General features: G+C 55.8%; 1 protein-coding gene and 1 long non-coding RNA gene across 4 annotated transcripts in view; one reads left to right on the forward strand and one right to left on the reverse strand.

Moving 5' to 3' along the window:
- Positions 1-1,523: 1,523 nt before the first annotated feature.
- On the reverse strand, positions 1,524-6,276 carry LOC139439210 (uncharacterized). The gene is made up of 3 exons (XR_011648981.1): positions 5,640-6,276; positions 3,268-3,368; positions 1,524-2,841 (listed from the first exon to the last, which is right to left on the reverse strand). It is a non-coding gene; the product is annotated as an uncharacterized lncRNA (long non-coding RNA).
- CHST15 (carbohydrate sulfotransferase 15) overlaps positions 6,216-17,273 on the forward strand; it is an 82,508-nt gene continuing 71,450 nt past the window's right edge. Inside the window, exon 1 of one of the 3 annotated variants that reach the window (XM_058298173.2) lies at positions 6,216-6,459. The gene's annotated coding sequence lies outside the window, so the exon portion shown is untranslated. Of the gene's footprint in view, positions 6,460-6,808; positions 7,198-7,380; positions 7,536-17,273 lie in introns of those variants that run through there. The other 2 variants (XM_023591951.2, XM_004446649.5) reach the window with 2 other exon arrangements.

Here is a 17,273-nt window from a genome sequence, read left to right on the forward strand (position 1 = left end):
GTCAAAGCCCGGCTGCTGCCAGCAAGGAAACGGGACCTCAGGAGCAGTGGAGAAACGACTCCTGCAACAACCGGAATGGGCTTGGAAGCAGCTTTCCTCCCCAGGACCTCCAGGTAAGAGCCTCACCCAGCTGACACCACTGAATTTGGGGTAATTTGTTAGGCAGCGACCGGAAACTAATACAGATAATGAGATAACCCTTTCCGTTGCTTCTCACGGTGGGTGGTGAGGGGACAGACCCAAGAGACCTCAGTCCCACCCTTCATGACCCAAGGATGGGATGTGAGCCCCAGAGCGGGGAGGGGCTGGCCCAGGGTCTCACCGTGAGTGAAGAGGAAGGCTGAGGTTAACTCTGGGGCTGGGACTGGCATCCCCTTCACCAAGTGCCCATGGCTACAGAGATTCTGGGGGGAAGAGGGGGCAAGGCTCTCCCCTCTCTCTACCCCACCCCCGCTGGGCTTAATTTCATCAAAGCAATTTGGTAGGAGCTGGGTTTTCTTTGGTTAACCCCACCGCCCCAAGAACAGATCGTCCCTGGAAATGGACACTGGTATTTCATGACGCCATGGCCACACGACGCATCTTTTCAGAACCACCCTGTCATGCTGGGGAGTAGTTTGGACATAGCTGAGTGGTGAGAGAGCCAGGGAGGCGTTGATGTGGACCCCAGCTCTGGGGCCCTGAGCCCTGGCTGGCAAGGTGGACTGGAGTGGGTGTTGCGGCTGTGCAATCATGGGGGTGACCCACAAAGACAGTTTAGAAAGACCCTGGCCGAGTGGCAAGGATGGGTTGGTGGAGGTCGAATGGGAGGCAGGGAGGCTCCTGCATCAGCCCAAGGGAAGGATTCCATGGGTCTACACCTGCAGTCCTCAGGCTCCCCTGGACACTGGACTGGGGGAGCTTGTGAAATATGCAGAGTCCCAGGCACCACCCCAGAGGTTCAGATTCTAGGCCCTTACCCCAGACTTACTGAAATGGAGTCAAGGAATCTGCGTTTTAAAAGCTTTCCATATGCTTCCAGCTTGGGCAGAGTATGACGCTAACTGGAGCCGGGGATCCAGGGCAACCAAGAGCTAAGGAGGATACGGGGCTTTTCCCTCAGGTGGGCGCAGTGCCCATCACAAACAGCCCCTCGGAGCGTCACGTGTCTGCGTGTGGGTGCCATTCCTATCATCCTCTAAACACCACTTTGAATCATTTAACTGCATTAAACGCCCAATGGGGAAATGAAACTTGTTTAGAAGGGTCTGGTATTTCACATCTAAGATAGCAATGCTGCTTTAAATTGATCAAGTCAATGGCTCATTTTTGCTGTTGGCTGGGTTGAAGATCTTACCACAAGGACAAGCAAGTAAGTGAAAATGCGACTGACTGTAAACGTCACCTTTATCGGCGAAATGTCTATTGATGCAATTGCTTCAATGCAATTCATGTCAATTAGTAGCCATGGAATGAAGAGGTGAACTGGTCTGCCGCTGCTGCGTTGGAGAAAAACAGCGCTGACTGGGACATGGAGACTGATATGACCACAGGCAGAGACAGAATTTATTGAGAAGCTCTCCCAATGGAGGGGGTCTGAAGAACAGACTTCAGCCCCCCCGCCCCCAGCATGGAAGGAGTCTGAAGAGAGACTTCAGCCACTCCTGAAAGGGGGGAATTGAATTTATACAGAACTTTCCTAGGTGGGGAAATGATAGTTGGTGGGAGGGGTTGAGGGTCCCAGTGTGGTGCAGGGACCAATAGGAAGCCCTAGAGGTGAAAATTTTCCCTGATAGGGCTAGAGGGTAGTGGGTTAGGGAGTTCTGGTTCCTTGGCATGCTGCAGGAGCAGATGTTTCTTTGATCTGTAGGGATTAAAGGGCTTCTTTATCTCCCTCTGATATGCAGGTAGGGAAGATCTCCGTTTCCCTTTACTCCTGTCTCTAGGTGGTTTCTTTATTTAACCTGTGGGGAAGTGCCGTGCCCTTAGGCATATAGCCTTTCCCCAGTGCATATCAGGGGAAACTGAGCTGCAGCTTGTTAATTATTGCAAACCTCTAACGTGGTACCATCCCCCAAATCATACGGGGGCCTCATCTTGAGTTTTCTTGCGGCAACTTCTCACTCTTCACTCCTGGAGAGGACATTTGATTTTAGGAAATAGCTAAGTCTGATGGATGAGTTGATAATTAAGCCAGCTGACCCCAACAGGGCCATTCACTAAACATTCATGGGGCATGTCTGGGGATGCAGAGACTTACAAGACCCATTCCTGCCTTCGAAGGGCTTGCAGTCCAGGAGATGGAGACAGGCACAGAATCAAGGCCGAGAGTCAGAAACCAGGAGGCTGGTTTCCTCGTGGGACTTCTCAGCAGTGAAGTCCAGTGTAGGGCTCTGGACCCTGGAAGCCGTGACAGCACCTTGGAGTGGGCGTCCTACTCCTCGGGGGAGCCCTGGGGGGCGTGGGCTGTCCTCATGTGAATACACAAGGTCAGAGGGTGATTTAAAACCAGCCCCACTTCTTTTCTTCACTGAAGTTTTGATGGAGAGCTGAAGTTGGCTGCTTTAAGGGACCACAAGTTATTATTATCCTAAATCCAGGAGAGGTTTTGGATTGGACGTAGGAAATTTTCACAAGAACCCAAATTTCACGTCGATTTGTGATGGATTAGCATACCAAAATTGGCTTAAAGTGCACTTAATGGATGCATTACTGCAGAAGGGATCTGTCTAACCACAGTATTTCTAAATTTATGCGATTGAAATGCACTTCAGGTTACCGAGCAGTCTAAATTTGTCAAAGTCACAGAGTTGGAGGCAGGTGCTTGCTGGTGGCAGAGGTGACAGAAATCTGATGCCAGGGCTGCTGAAACAAATTTGAGAGATTATGCAGTGACCCTCAAGGGCCCCTCCTGGTTCCCAAGTGCAGCTCTTCCCTGCACAGGGAACCCCAACTCTACCAGCTCCTCCCCCCAATGCTGTCCCCTTGGAAACATCCTCAAATCTGGGGCATAAGGTGGTGAAGGGGAGCAGATCTTCACCCCAGCCTCTGCTACAGCGTTAGCTGAAAATTAAGGTGTTACCGGAAGGAAGGAGGTGATAACCTGCCAGAGCTAGAGCCTTAAAGATCTTCCCCTTCTCTGGTGGGGGAAACTGAGGCCCAGAGAGGGGGCTGGAGGTCACACAAAGAGTTGGTGGTAGAAGCAGGGCCTGGGTCAGCTGAGCCTTACTACAGGGCACGTCACAGAGAGTGACATGCTACCTTCTGCCCACTTCCCGACACACTCACGTGCTCCTAGCTCGAATTCCTTGGCATGGATGCACACTAAAGGTGTGGGAGTGGCCTTTAGTCTGCTCCTGTGTTTGGTTTCCCAGCGGCAGTCTTCTCACCTGTGAAGGGGAAAGGTAGTGTCGGCCTCACAAGGCTGCTAGGAGGGTCAGATGGTATTGCCTGGGAGTGCTTAGCAGAGTGCTTGTCCCGTGGTGGGGATCGGTCAGCCCCCCCCTTAGGAGAGACTGAATCTGGTGTGTCTCAGAGGTGAAGGCGTTCTGCCCCGTGTGTGGTACGTAGCAGGTGTTCAGGGAATGGCTGACGAATGAATCGATGAGCGAATGAATGAACGTTATGTCAAGGTTTCCTGAGGTCCTTGCACTGACTCTCATAGAATCTCTATCCAAGTAATAAATCAATTAACAGACACTTATGATGTGACTATGTGCAAAGCTATAGTTGATAATGTTGATTACTAATAGTAGGTAATTTTTTCAGCTTTTATCATGTACCAAGAATTGTGCTAAGTAATTTTCATTTTGTCCTTAACCCTGAAATCAGCCCACTGAAGTAATGTAGCTGTCAGCTACTTCCACACTAATGCTGTGTGAGGAAGTGCCAACACTCAGTGGCTTACAACAATAAGCTTTTATTCCTTTCGTTCTTATGTCTGCAGATAGGCTCAGGCGGCTCTGAGTTGAGCTGCAGGTGGGGTGCCTTGGCTCCAGTCTACAAGTTGAACTCGTATCTGCTCCATGTGTTCATTCTGGAATTTGTTCTTCTCATGGTGGACCACCAGAGCATAAGAGAGCCAGCCCAGCCCTGCAAACACATTTCAAGCCTCTCATCCAGTCACACTCACTAATATCTTATTGTCCAAAGCAAGTTATATGGCCAAGCCCAAAGTCAAGGGGTGGAGGGGTATACTCCACATACCTCGAGGCTATGACAAGGGTATAGCTGTGTAATACCACCTTGGGAAAGGAAGACCTGGGAGCAGTCACTCAATGTGCCACCAGTAGGTGCTTTTTAAGCGCCAACTGGAGGCACAGAAGGAAGAAGTGACTTGCCAAGGGTCACTCAGCTAGTATGTGGCAGAAGTAGACCTTAAATCCAGGGAATTCAACTCTAGAATAATGAAGGCCTCAGACAGCACACATGGAAGAAAATATTTATTTCCTTAATTTATTTTCTTAAATTATCTGTTTAATTCCCCCCCGCCCCCATGGTCAATACCATGTTGATGCCAACCTCTCTGGCGGTTACATATCCATCTGTCCATCCGTCCACCCAATTACAAACACTTAGCATTTGGGTGTTCTCTCAACTCCCCAGAATAACAGGCCCAAGTGCCATTCTTGAGCAATCTTTTGCAATTAATATTAAGGGGGAAAATACTCCCTCTAGTTAACCTCAGGCACGTGTATAAATAAACTTGGAAAGCCCCTGGTGGAACTTGTATCAAAGCGGCATCCTGATTTTACCTGAAAACAATTTGCTCTGTGTCAACCGTGATTTCTGACACCTGAATTTGAACGTGACCTGGGTGGGCTCGGCGCCATCTCGGTAATGGAGTGGTGTGTTTACTTGGAGGGAGGAGAGGAAAGAGTGGGTATGCCTGGCTGTGGAACAGGGTTCCACACGCCCTTGCAGGGGGGGCGGGGATTTCCTCCGTGGTGTTTCCATAGAACCCTCCCTGTGTTTGTTTAAACCCTGAGCGCTGTGGTCTGACAGCTGCCTGGCCCAGGGCCGTCTCTGCAGACGCACGCACAACCGGCCTTCTTGAATGGCTGCCTGCTCTGTGTCCCCCCCTGCCCCTCCCCGCCATGCAATTACTTGAGCATATAAACCTCACTGAAAGGCAGGCTTTTCTTGGGAGCTAATAAATAAGCCCCAAAGCCACAACGTATGTGAGGCCTTGAAAAATGGCATCATCATCTATGGGGAATAGTGAACCCTGCAAAAAGCAGCTCATTGTATTTTCAGAAAAAGGTTTTTGTTTAAAAAAATAATAAAGAACAAAATCACCCAGTGGCGTCTATATGGAAAAAGCAATCAAGTCTGCGATTTTAAGGCTGGTCTCTTTTCTGCATTAATCTTTCTTTGTAGATTTTATGTAAGAGCTATCATTTGCAGGAAAACAAGACACAGTTTGAAGAATTCCTCTCTCATCCCATCCTGCCTTCTGCAGTTATAATCCGCTGACTGGGGCCTCAGTTAGTTGCCATGGATGCTGAGCAGGAGGTATGACCTGGGAGTGGGGGTGCCATCCCTTCTGGGGCTGACATGAAGCCTCAAGCAATAAAGAGCAGAGTTTTTTCAGAAAGAGAACAGGGGGAAAGGGCCCATCAGGAATCATCCTTCACAGGTGCGCCGGCATTCTTCCTTACCCAGTGCGTCCAGCTCCTCTTGGACTTGCTTGGAGGAAGAGAAGGCCATGGGGACGTGGTATCTGAGCTCAGTTTCCCGAGATGCTGGGCTTGGTTCTCCAAGCGCCCCCTTGAGCCGAGTCTTCCAGAATCCAAAGTGTCTCTTCTTTGACGGCATCTCCTGCCCACAGACTGGGGAGTCAGCCACCTCCCGGCCCTCCAGCCGCCCAGCTGTTTTCCAGGAGCAGCCGCCCGGAGGGCCGCGGCGGCAGGCGCTGGCGCTCCGGGTCCCGCCGAGCCTTCCCTGCCCGCAGAAGCCAAGCAGCAGCAGCAGCAGCAGCAGCAGCAGGGCGGAGCAGCCGGGCGAGCCTACGCGGGCTGCGAAATTACAACAGAGGGCGCCGGACGCACCAGCGCCGTGGCCTTGAATATCAATGCATGGGCTCGCTCCAGACCGCCAAGTTCCCTAAAAAATGTCCCTGGCCGAGTGGCACCGCCAGACTTCGGGCTTTCGGTGTGCATTTTATTCGGACTCAGAGCATCACCCGAGCCGTATTTACTTGGAAGGGGAGGGGGCGGGGACCCAACCCACCGCTCGGCGCGCACGCCTTGATCTCACATTCCAGACTCGAGCTGATGTGTGTCAGCGCGACATGGGGCGGGGGGAGGGCTCTTTACGGGTGTTTCATTCGCCATCTGCACGTCACTCCCAAACTTTTCCTCCCTGCTCTCCGGGAGTCAGGTTGACATGCCCTGGATGCGGGGCTCGAAGCGCGGGGCTGGGCGCGCTCCCGCGGAGCCCGAGCCGCAGAGGCTCCCGAGCTGGACTCGGGCTTCTCAGGTACAAGTTGGGTGCCAGGCGCGGGCTAGGCGCGGGGGCAAGGCGCGGTGGGCTGGGGTCTGGGCCCGGGCTCGGGGGTCCCCCGCGCTGCCGCCGGTTCCGGCGGGGAAGCGCGGGCGGCTGCCGTGGCTGGGCGTTGGGAGTCCGGGCCGCGGAGGCTGCGCGCAGCCTCACTCTCCGCGGCGCTCCCGGCGCGGTGGCGGCGGCGGCCCAGGCAGACAATGAACTTGCGAGCGCGCCGAGACGAGGCAGGTTTGGGCCCCGCGCCTCTCGGCCCGGCCTCCCGAGGTTCCCGCGGGCCCCAGCGGGGGCGTCCTCCGGCTGGTCTTGGCTGCGCTCCGGACGCCCTGCGTTCCGGGAACCCCGCGGGAAGGGCAGGCGGGCGGGCGGCGGCGGGATTCGCAAGCCCCCTCCCTGACTCCAGGGAATGCGGCCGGAGCTCGGGGACCCGGAATCTGAGGATCGGGCGAGACGGGGAGTGCTGCGGGCAGCCGGTGGGGGGCGCACGCCGCGGGGCCCGCACGGGCAGGCTGTCCCGCGGAACGGCCCCAGGAGTCGGAATCCGGGCGCCCCGCGCTGCTCCGCACCGGGAGCTGCAGGCGGAGCACCCACTGACGGACCGACCAGAGCTTTCACAATGTGCGCACGCTTTGGGGGTGGAAAGGCCGAGAATACCTCCAGTCGCGCGCTCCACGCCCCTGCGCACTTCGGAGAAGTTTCCAGGCGCGGCCCGGACAGGTCGGTGGACATCGGCCACCCTCTCGTCGGTCTCCGACCCTGAGTGGTCTCCAGACCCCCAGCACCAGCCCCACAGCGGCTCAGGGCGAGGAGGTGGGGGTCCCTGGCGCCTACGCCGTGGGACCTGGTTCCGGGAGGGGAGGACGCGGGGGCGAGTCCGGGGGGGCGGGGGGGGGGGGAGACGGGAGCGCGGCGGGGGCCCCGGCGGCCTGAACTTTTGCTCCCGCCCCCGCCTCCTCCTTCCCCTCCAGTCCCCTCCCCGCGCCGGGCTGTGTCTCACGAGGCGGCGCGATTAGCGAGTTGCCGGTGATTCCCGGCCGGCGAGCCGAGCCAGGCAGGTCTGATGGGTCCTGCGGGGCGGCTGCGGGGAAACTGGGGTGCCGGGGTTGCGGGGTGGCGAAGCTGTGTGTAGCTGGGTGGCAGCGGTCCCGGCACTGGGGCGACGGTGGCGATCGCGAAGAGTGTGAATCTGTTTTGTTGCGTGTGCGGTTGAGGAGAACGCGGCGCTGTGGAAAGGGACGGCTCAGGGAGCCGCTGAACCCTTTGGAGCCCCCAGGGGTTGCGGGATGGAGACGCGGGGGCGAAGGGCGCCTCGCCTTTGGGGGGGGGATGAATGGAGTGCTTCCCGACTCCTCCGGGTGAACCCACTGACCCGTGCGCGCGAGAGAGTGTGTGTTCAGGATTGGGAGCCGCCTGGGTCCTGGGCACGGCCACCCGACTGCCCCGTGCGTGGTCCAGCCGCCCACGTTGCCCTCCCGCCCAGCGCTCGGGCTCGGCCGCCGCGGCGGGTGGAGAAGCCGAAGGAAGGCGCTCGGTTGCCGGCTGCTGGCGTCTGCGCCTCGCGGTGGGGGTTCGTGGAGGAGGCGGCGAGAAAGGGATCTGCCCCGGGGCTCCCCGGGCTCCCCGGGCCCCGGTCCCCAGGGGGGCGCGCGGCCGCTGTGCCGGCAGGGCCTGTTGGAGCGGATGCTTCGCCGTTACGCACGTTGGCGAAGTTAAAGGCAGCGAGTCTTCAGGAATGAAGTTGTGGCTCCAGGAAGCCCCAGGGCGCACCGAGGGTTGGGTCAGCCACGCTGCCCCTGTGGGGACTTGCTGTGGGTGGAGGCTTCCGAGCAGCACCCCCAGGGGCTCCGTGTGAGCTGTGGCTCCAGAGTGATGTGGGGTGACACTCTGGAGTAGGGCAGTTCCAAGTGCTGGGTGAGAAGGCCTGCAGGGCCTGAGGGTCCCAGGAGGAAACGGAGGCCTAGCAATTTGTCTAAAGTGTCTCAGGACTCCCCCCCCCAGCTTTCCTAACCCACCCCCCAGCCTCCAACTTGCAAGACCAGGATCCATCACCCGCAGTTGTGATGTGGCCCCCGGCAATCTCACTTTACACACTAGCTGTTGGATCAGGGCTTGGGTGAGGCATCAACGCATACAGAGCACACGTGACTTTGTTCAAAATAGCATCGGAATAAAAAAGGCCTCTTAATGAGTTAGTTTTAATTAGATAGTTTTTTTTTAATCAAAAAAGTTTTTTTTCTCCAGTACTCCTGGAAAGGTGGGGAAGCCGGCTCTGCTTAGTTGAAGACTGGAGAAAGAGCGGAGAAGCCACCCCAGGCTAATTCCCTGGGCTCCAGGAGCCTCGGGCCTTCTGCCCCGAGGTAGAGGAAGCTTTAGAGGAGTGCTGGGGGTTTTGCTTGGGCTGGAAGGTGCCTGAATCCGTGAGCGAAGTGTGGTGGGGAGAGGAGGAGGACCCCGGGCCGCTGGACACGGGGGCAGGCCCACACCTGGGGGAGGCAGCCTCCACTCATCCAGCCAAGTGGGGAGAGACAGGCCCCCAAGGTGCCAGGGCGCCTTCGTTTTCCAGAGAATTCTCAAGCTTGGATATTAAAGTGTAGGCTCCAGATCTCCAAGGAGTAGAGGTGGGGACAGAGGTGCACTGCCGGGAGGTTGGAGCTTGCTATCCAGCCCTGGGTTTATAGATTGCAGAGTGTGTCCCATCGCCAGAGGAAGTGACACCTGTGGTGAGACCCCGGGGTTCATTCCCCATTACGGGGCGGAGGGAGGAAAGATTCATGGTTCCCATTGTGCCTGCGCCGTGGCCCTTTCACCGGCCCGTGTCACCCCGTGTGTGCCGGTGTCCATTCATTCTGTAACTATTTAATGAAGGGAGACTGCAGAAAGCTCTTCCGAGGCTTTCCTTGACCGGGTGGCATGGGGAACCCGCTGCACACCCGGCCGAGTCGAGCCCCTGGAGAGGATGCTGTGGGGTGCGGACATGGCAGGGACCCTGCCACACGGGCTCACCTTCTGATGGAGGAGCAGTCAGCAGGCCTGTGCCTGACAAATTAAGTCTAAGCTGTGTTAAATGCTGGGGAGCACAATGGGGTGAGGAGAGCAGGGGCCGTGGGGTGCAAAAAGCAAGGAGCTTCTTTGCACAGGTGAGGTCACGAAGGCTCGAAACGGCCCAGCACCGTGCCCAAGGCTGCAGAGCTGCTGAGCGGACAGCTCGCCCGGCACCCGCTCTTCCGTCCCCACAGGCTGGGCTGGAGTCTCCTGGAAACCCCGTGACGAATGCACCGTTCCCGTGGTTGACAGCTCAGGCTTTCCCTGTCCACACGTCCCAGACCTCACGTTCCCTCCCCGCTGCCTTAGCTGGCCTGAGCTTGCTGAGCCACCATTTGGAGCCCATTTGTAGGAGAGCCCATTTGTAAATGCCCAAATTAGAAACTTTGAAGAAGTCGGGGCCGTCACGGGGGAGTCATGTACCTGATCAATCAGGCCGCGGCCATCTCTTTGGCAGCCTAGGTGTAGAGGTGACTGCTTCATCGCTGGCGAGAATAACACAACTTCCCTGCCCTCTGTCTGTAAATTGGGATGCTCGGGTATGATTCGAACTTCCTTCAAAGGCTGGCTTTGCTCCATGCTGGGAATAAAGGGACTGTTCTCACTTAGCTGACCAGGTAGTGGACGAGGGAGGGTATTTTGACTTGCACAATGTCTTTCTTGATTGTCCCAGGTCTGATTTCTTTCTTGAGAGGGCTCCTTCTTTAAAATAAAGCGCTAGGACAGCACCATTTATGTGTCACTGCATATCTTCACAGCTCAAAGTGAATCGTAAGGCAGCAGGTGTCCTGGTAGCATGTCCAGTCTAGATGTCCAGGAAGAAAAGGAAACGCTTGGTGTAGATTTGGGCCAACACAGGGTTGTTTTAAGGACGGGCTTGGGGTTGGTCCTTACAGCTGGCCCTGGCCGGGCCCCTCCTGATTCCTGCTGGCCCTGGACGGGGCAGGCCACATGCGTTCCCATATGCCCTCCTCGGCGAGCACAGCAGCATTTGAGCTAACAGAGACCCAGCTTTCCGCCATCCAGAGGAACAGAAGCCAGGGTCAAGGGGTGACAGGGGAGGAAGAGGCGAAATGAGGCGGGGAGGGGGAGGACAGCGGTGGCCCCAGAAGGGGAAGGCAAATGCGAATCAGCAAGTGGCAAGGTTGGGGGGAGGGAGGTGAGACGCTCTCAATCTCTGCTGATTTTCCAGAAGGATGTGCCGGCAATGCAGCGGCCTCTTTCGTCCATCCGCAGAAGCAGTTGGCAGCATTTTGGAGTCTGCCCCGCCCGCCGCCAGGTGCGGGCTCTGGGCCTCCGCCGAGATTCAGTGCTCAGTGTCCCGAGTGCGGCGCCCAGCGTGGTGGGCCAGGCCGAGGTCTTACGTAATGTTGTTGGTAAAGAGGCGCCTTGGCCAGCTGGGGGCAGCGGGAGCCCTGGCCCGCCCACCCTGGGACCTTTCATCTCCCGAGAGGCCCGAGTGCTGCTGTCTCCTCAGTGCATTTGTACTTGCCAGGTGCTTGTCACCCTGGCTGGCATTCAGTAAGTGCTCAATAAATGTTGGCTCTCGTGGCATTCTTTAGATCTCATGCACATAACCAGGGGTGGCTGGGCTCTGAAATCCCTGAAATTTTATGTGTGTGTGTGTGTATTTCCTGGAGGTGGCTCGTGAATTCTAGCATATTCTATATCATAGGACTTCTTTGGCCTCCTTAGGGCCAGGAGTTCTTGGATGTCTTAGACTCTTAGCTGGGTTTCCTTAGGCCGGTTGCTGTGCCTCTCTGGGCTTCTGTTTTCCTGTCTATGAGCAGGGGATGGGGTGAGTGGCTGCCCCAGGAGCCCCTTTCAGCGGCCACCTGGGCTGTCTGTGGATTTGTTTGGCTGTGCTCCGATTTGATGCAATTAAGCAGAATGCCCAGACCAGGTAGCCGTGGCTGGCACCGAGCGTATGAACTCGCTTTGGAATGTCACGTCGCGAGCCCCACGCAGAGCTTAAAAGAGGCCTGAGCGGGCGTGCGGGGGCCTCCCTACTGGGGCAGCTCACTCTGACACCAATTTCACATTTCTAGAACTAATTCTGGGCCAGGCTTTTTGGGTCTGTGAAGAAAGTGAGACTGGCAGATCCTCAAAAGCAGACGGTGTCATTATAATGGAAACTTGGGCACATTCCAGAATTGTGTTTGCGGTGAAAATATTGAAACAGGCTGCCCGGTCACCCAGGTGCCTGGAAAATACCGTACCATGGGTGAATAATTAGACCAGACAATTATTTTTCCCCTACAATTTGCTGGAACGGGGGGTTTAAAACTTTCTTTTGAAACGGCTTATGTGCCTGCTGGTCCCTGTAGCTGCCCGTGGTCAAAAGGCTAGTGAGGGTGAGGCCATGCCAGGAGAGGTGGCAATTCAGCTCCTCCCAGAGCAGCCCTGGGGGTGGGGAAGGCCTGCCCTGCCCTGCCCTGCCCGCCCCGGGGCCCGGGCCCAGGGTACCTTGGCTGTGAGGTGGGAAACTGCCTTTTAGAGGCTGAGCGAGCGCAGGGCCCCCTGGCATCCTCACCTGAGCAGCCTTGGCCGCCGCTGATGGCACCTGCTTCCCCACCCACGTTCAGCCAGCACCTTCAAGTTTCCAAGCCACCCTCTGTTTGGCCACCACCGCGCAGACTTTCCTTTAGCCTGGGTGTTTCGGAAGCTTTCTAGATTTTAGTCTGGGTGTTTCAGATCCCTTCTTGATTTTAGCCTGGGTGTTTTGGACCCGGCAGGCACTGGGAGGGGCAGCGTGGGAAGCCAGTTGGGTTTGGGTGCCACCCTAACCTGAGTCTGAATCCCTGTAAAGCTTCTTTGTTCCTTTATTATCACCCAGGGCAAGTTGCTTTGTTTCATTGCACCTCTGTTTTCTCATCTGCAAAATGGGGTCAATAATTTCTTCCTAGTGGGGTGGTTTGAGTAGTAGAAATAGTACAGTTTAGGGTTCAGGGGGGGTCCCCAAATTGAATGCCTATTTCTTGGCCAAGTTCTGAACCCGTGAAGAGGTAGACAAGGAGGAAGACAAGACAGGTGGAGACCAAAACGTGATGTTTCGGGAAGTGGATGAGGCTCAAGCACTTGGGTGTCTGCCGACCACATGGGAGGTCCCAGGTTCGATTCCCAGGGCCTCCTAAAGAAGATGAGCAAGACAGTGGGCTGATGTGATGGGCTGGTGCGGCAAGCTGACGCAATGAGCTGACCCAACTGGGGAGACACAATGAGGAGACACAAGGAAAGACAACAAGAAGCAGGGAGTGGATATGGCTCAGGTGATTGGGCACCTCCCTCCCACATGGGAGTTCCTGGGTTCAGTTCCTGGTGCCTCTTATAAACAAGATGAATAGACTGAGCAGACAGTGGGCATAAACAAAGGGCTTGGGGCAGGGGGGTGTGGAGAAATAAATAAATCTTGGAAAAGAAAATAAAAAATATGATGCTTGTCCCCTGAGGAAGGTGACGTTGGAGAATGTGGATGGCACAGGGGCAGGTGAGCATCCTAATCCTGAACCCAAGAACGAGGCGATTTGGCAGATGGGCCCACGTGGTCCCAAGCTGACTGGGAAAGTGCAGCCTCTGCGGGTGCAGTGGTGGCCGGCAGGGCGGGGCGCCCTTTGGGAGAGGCAGGGCGGGGTGATGCAGGTCCCAGTCGTTCCAGTGCTTCCAGGCTCCCGGGCAGGTGTGGATGCACCAGGGGGGTCACCCTGGAGGAGCTCCCCCTGCCTGGAGGGAGCGCCAGGCGCGGGCCTTGCCACCCCCTCCCTGCCTGGCAGTGAGAATAAAGGGCTGAGCCCAGGCCTGGCCCCTGTGAGTTGACAAATGGCATCTAGTAGGCCTGCAGTTGACAGGGGTGGCAGGCCACGGATGTTAGCAACTGAGGCCACGGTCACTGCTGTCTTCTTAGCTGCTTTAGGAAATGATCTGGCTTTACATCTGAGAAGGGAAAAAACGCTTTTCATTCCTTGGCTGAGCGTGGGAGTGATTAACCAAATTGAGATAATGACTAGCTGTGGACCTCGAGGCCTACGTTTTAACCTTAACCCAGTTCACAGGGAGCAGAAACACTGGCTGACGCTTAGCCTGGGCCTGCAGAACTTTCTCTGCCTCCTTTTCTCGCCCCCGCTGCCCCCCGGCACAAGGCGAGATGGGGCTCTTGTCCTGCCAGGAGGCCACTGGGCAGCCGGCTTGGCCTCTGCTCTGTGCAGGTGCCCTGGCCTCTGGCGAGGGGGCCTCCCCTTACCTGCCTGGCCTGACCCTTCACCTCGCCACCCCACCACCACTTCCTTCAGGAAGCCTTTGCCAATCGCCCTTGCCATCGCCCTCATGTGCTCCCCCACCCCATCCATCCAAGCGTCGGCTTCCTCTGCGCTCCCGCAGCCCCACTCCCCTGTATTTCTCATCCTTGGACCCAGGCCCCTCTCTACTGCCTTCAGTTTCCTGGGTGCACTCTGCTTGCCCTGGCCCCATGGGTCTCTAAGGCTGAGGGGGGGCATCTTGGGCTTGTTACATAACCGTGACCCCCGCCCTTTACTGAGTTACTGCATTAATTAAGAAGTAGTTTCCAAAAGCCCAGTTCTCTTGGAGAAGGGCTGTTAGGGGTTTCCTGCAGTCCTCTGGATGTGCACCAGAGGACAGGAGAGAATTCCAGATAACGGCGGACAGCACAGGAGAGCTAACATCTGGCCCCAGATTTCTAAAGGAGGCAAGAGCAAAATGGCGTAACCTTGGATTTCCTGGCATTAGGTTTTTGGCCTTTTAAAAAGGAGTAATCATGTTTTTTTTGTCTTTAGAGTCTTGGGGGGAAATGTTATGGAAACTTTCAGGAATATAAGCAGGGGCCATCTATTCAGGCAAGAAATGTGGAGACTGTTAGGGTTTGGTATAAATAGCTTGTCTTTAACGTCTACACTCTTTTGTTTGGAATGTAAATATTTGCATTAAAAATATAAAGCATGTCCTGGCATGTATTTATAGCTCCCATAACTTCTAAACTAGAAATCAGACTACTGGTCTGCAGAGGATTTTTAAATCTGATTTGTGAACGTGTTTATATAAAGCGTCTTCCGACCTACATTTGCTTTGTGCACTTTAGGGCTTGCCAGGATTTCAGGGTAACCCCGGGGTTTCCCCACGTGCACGTCTGATCATCTTCTCTGCCAAGGTGCAGCAGCTCCAGGCATGGCCAAGTTCTGGCCGTGGCCCCAGGAGATGGCCTTGTCTTGGCCACCCCAGCCGCAGTTCCTGGAGACCCAGGCCGAGGTGTCCCCAGCGCTGGCCTCGGTGTTGTAACCAGGCACCTACTGCAGAGCGGCAGCGGCTTGAGGGTGAGGCTGAGATGAGGAGGTGCTGGCGCAGGGAGTGGGGAGCTCTCGTTTCTGCTCCCAGGCTGAGCAGCGAGGGCCTGGGGGTGCCCTCCTCCCTTGGGTTCTTGGGGGCCTTGTCGCATTTGTTTTCTCTGGAGAGCAACCTGCTCTTGCTGGAGGCAGAATATCTTTGCGTATCTGGGCTCTTCCTTGTTCTCACAAGTGAGAGGTTTGGGGCCGGGCGGGGGCTTCTGCCGGTGTGTTGGGAGGAGGCCGTCCTCAGCCGTCTCTGGCAGCCCTTGGTGGAAACCTCTGGTCTCGCTGCCCAGCAGATGGTGAGTCGGGGGGCTGCAGCAGCCCTGGGGAGGGCGGGCCTGGCGTCTCAGTCCCCGCTCCGGGCTCGTCCCCTACCTGGCAGGCGCCCTTCAATCACAGGTGGACGGGCAAGTGGGAGAGGGGCAAGGAGGGCTCCGGCAGGGCACACGTCAGCACCCCAAGCCCCCAGCTTTGACTTCCTGGGTGGTTGGTGCCAAAGGCTGCCCTGATCCCGCCTTCCCCCCAGCCAGGGGACCGAAGCCTGAGAGAGCACGGCTCTTCCGCTTTCCTTCCCATCTCCACCTGGCGAGGGGCCCAGGGCCCTGGCTATGGGGGTGCCAGGCACCTCAGCTTGGGAGCCTTTCCTTCTTCGGGGTCACCCTTAGGGGAAGTGGAGGAGCAAGGTGGCCCTGGGTTCCAGTCCTCACTCTGCCCTGAGGTGCCGCCAGTGGTAAGCCAGGGACGTGGCTCTTGCATCCTTCCTCTGACCACTCAGCGAGCGCGCCTTAGCCGCAGGAAACGGCGCCTGGCCTCCGAGGTGGTGAGCCCTGGCGCGCCGGGCTCCTCGGGGGCTCTGCGTGTCCTTGCACCGTGGGAAACCCACGACCGCTGTCGCCGTGGTCATCTTGTGCCTGACCCTCATCCTCACAGTGTTTAATGAAGCTAATACGTTCCAGAGAGGCCCCATCCAGCGCCACATCAGGCCAGCAGCTCGAGAGCGTGATTTTGAAAGCCAGAGGCAATAGCTGCGTTTAGAACACCCTGAACTGGCCTCAGAAAGTTATCAGTAAGATAATTGAGGGGGAAGAAAGGACACTCCCAGTAATGAGGCCAGTATCAGCCTCACATTTTGGGTCGTCCTAACTTTGAGGAGCTATTTATACCTGCTCTATAGCGGTTTCTATGAGAAATTAGATAAGGAAAGATATTAAAAAGAGAGGAGTGGGAGCTTAGCTCGTCATCAGAAACGTCTTCCAGGCAAAAAAAAAAAAAAATCACTTGCCCTCTGGATGAAAGTTGAAAATCCCCATGTCCTTTGCATTGTACACAATTTGGCTCTTAGAATAAAAGGGATATATTAGAAAGCAGATGAAGCTTCTGTTGCCATTTGGGTCGTAGACAATACATTTGCTTTCTAGTATTAAAACTGAAGCAAATCAATAGAAAAATTCAGGCCTGCCCACTTCTGAGTCAGCCTCTCTTTTGGTTGAAGGAAGGGGGAGAAGATTTGCCCACTGGAAATCAGAATGGTTTGGGGTTATGTTTTATGAGATGTTTTGGCTTTCTTTTAAACATAGCTTTTATTGTCGTTATTTTTTTTTACATGCTCTTTCCTTGGCCCCAGAGAAGACTCAGCTCTCACATGGGGTCCTGATCCCCCTCTGGTGATGTTGGCTTAGAGACTGGATTGTTTGAATTTTAGAGCCAGAGTTTGACCTCATTTTGTAGATGGGAAAACTGAGGTGCAGGGAGGCCACACAGGACTGATTCCAGGTTTTCGGAGTCATAATTCAGACACTCCAAGCAAGCATCGTCCCTGAATTCTCAGGCATTCCTGGGCCCCCTTCCTGAGTGGCCCCGAGGCACTCAAGAAAGCCAGGAGGGCGGACAGATGGTGGCCGCCGTGCCCCAGCCCACCGTTCCAACTTCCCTTGGCCTTGACAGAGGGCCCTAAGGACCTCTCACCTTCGCCAGCTTCCAAAGAACTGCAGCTGGTGGCGCCAGAGCCTTCTCTTTCTCTTCCCCCTGCAGCCATGGGAAGCAGACCAGCTTATCTGGGGAATAATTAAATTAGGAATCAATTCGCAGAATGCAATTTTATCTGATCTGGTCAAGCCCATAAACAAAGGGCCCTGATTGTAACTCCAGGACACATTAGAAGTTGTTTTTAGAGAATTATGCTGGACTCAAGCATTGAAAGAAATGTGCAGAGGCCAGCCCTGGAGAGCCCCCTGGTTAGCTCTTTTGCATGGGCTGGGGGGTGGGGGGGGTGGCAGTCCTGGGGGTGTTTTGGCTGTGCGGTGACTAGCCTTTCAAGTTCAAGTTCATCGTTAAAAGAGCCTTGTGAATACATACCCTGCTGTCCCTGATGCCAGAAGACAGCTTCACAGGTGTACTAAGAAGAAAGCTTTGCAG

The sequence above is a fragment of the Dasypus novemcinctus genome, chromosome 6 (assembly GCF_030445035.2).
Source record: "Dasypus novemcinctus isolate mDasNov1 chromosome 6, mDasNov1.1.hap2, whole genome shotgun sequence".
Classification (NCBI taxonomy): Eukaryota; Metazoa; Chordata; class Mammalia; order Cingulata; family Dasypodidae; genus Dasypus; species Dasypus novemcinctus.